The sequence below is a fragment of the Microtus ochrogaster genome, chromosome 18 (genome assembly GCF_000317375.1).
Source record: "Microtus ochrogaster isolate Prairie Vole_2 chromosome 18, MicOch1.0, whole genome shotgun sequence".
NCBI lineage: Eukaryota > Metazoa > Chordata > Mammalia > Rodentia > Cricetidae > Microtus > Microtus ochrogaster.
Window position 1 is genome coordinate 2,900,102 of NC_022020.1, and position 1,181 is coordinate 2,901,282.

The 1,181-nt window shown below is 44.9% G+C and overlaps 1 protein-coding gene across 1 annotated transcript in view; it reads left to right on the top strand.

Moving 5' to 3' along the window:
- Positions 1 to 1,181, top strand: part of Rprd1a (regulation of nuclear pre-mRNA domain containing 1A) — a 53,752-nt gene that overhangs the window by 24,684 nt on the left and 27,887 nt on the right.

The window sequence follows — 1,181 nt, forward strand, 5'->3', positions numbered from 1 at the left end:
CTGTAGACCAGGCTGGTCTTGAACTCACAGAGATCCGCCTGCCTCTGCCTCCCGAGTGCTGGGATTAAAGGCGTGCGCCACCATTGCCCGGCCACGAATGAATATTTAATCATAAACTTTTCAAATTTTTTCTTCAGGTAACTTTGTGTGTGGAAATCCTAGTTTATGCACTCTAAATATTTATATTTCATTTGTTTGTGTTTGTGTACATATGCCACAGTTGGAGATTAAAGTTGGACTCAAGTCACGAGGTGTGAGACAAATACTTTTTATCTACTGAACCATCTGGCTCTGTCTTACATACTTATTTTCAAATATTATATGCTGGAATGTAATAGATTTCCTGGGCAACAGTGCTGAATAAGATAGTAAATCAGGCTGAGCTTCAGCATACGATGGTACATGGCGATCACATCCATTAGTGCTCTAGGATGAGAATGCCATATCAGGTGTTGCTGTTACTGCTTTCTTAATGTCATGTGACCTGCAGTTTCCACATTGCCTTCTACCCTGCAGAACTAAGTGCCACCTCCCCCCCCCCTTCCCCTCTGAGACAGAATGTGATTATGTAGCTCTGGCTGGCCTGGTACTCATTGTGTAGACTGACTAGCCTTGAACTCTTCATCTCTGCCTCTCTCTCCCAAGAATAAAGGCCCAAGTCTGGCTCAGTTGAGACTTTTTTCTTCATTCCTGAGCTGTATGCCCAGTTACTTGTTGATGTTTCTACCCGGGTGTCTCACGCTCACTGTCTGACTATGAACTATGTCCTTGTTCCTGCCAAATTTGCTCCTTCTCTAGGCCTCATTATCTCAGGGAATGACAGCTTCATTGGTGCTGACAGCATGATGGGTGTCATCTGCGCTTCCTTCTTCTTCACTGCATGCTCCATGGAGCACACAGCCTGCCGGGTGCCATTTTCCTGACTAGTTACCGTCATCTTTTCTTGCTGGTACAAGTAGCCACTCCCCTATTATGGCTTGGTTCTCTGGGAAAACTGTAGGCAGAGTAGCAGAGTACTCATAATACTCCCTTCTCTTTGAGCAAGACTGAAGGTGCTCCGTTGTGGAGCTTGTCTGCCTCTCTATACTCATGTGCACTGTGCTTTTCCCACCTGTAGTCTGCATTTTAAACTAACAGACCCCTTTTCTAAGTTTCTTGTACCTTCAGCTACTTGTTTGTTT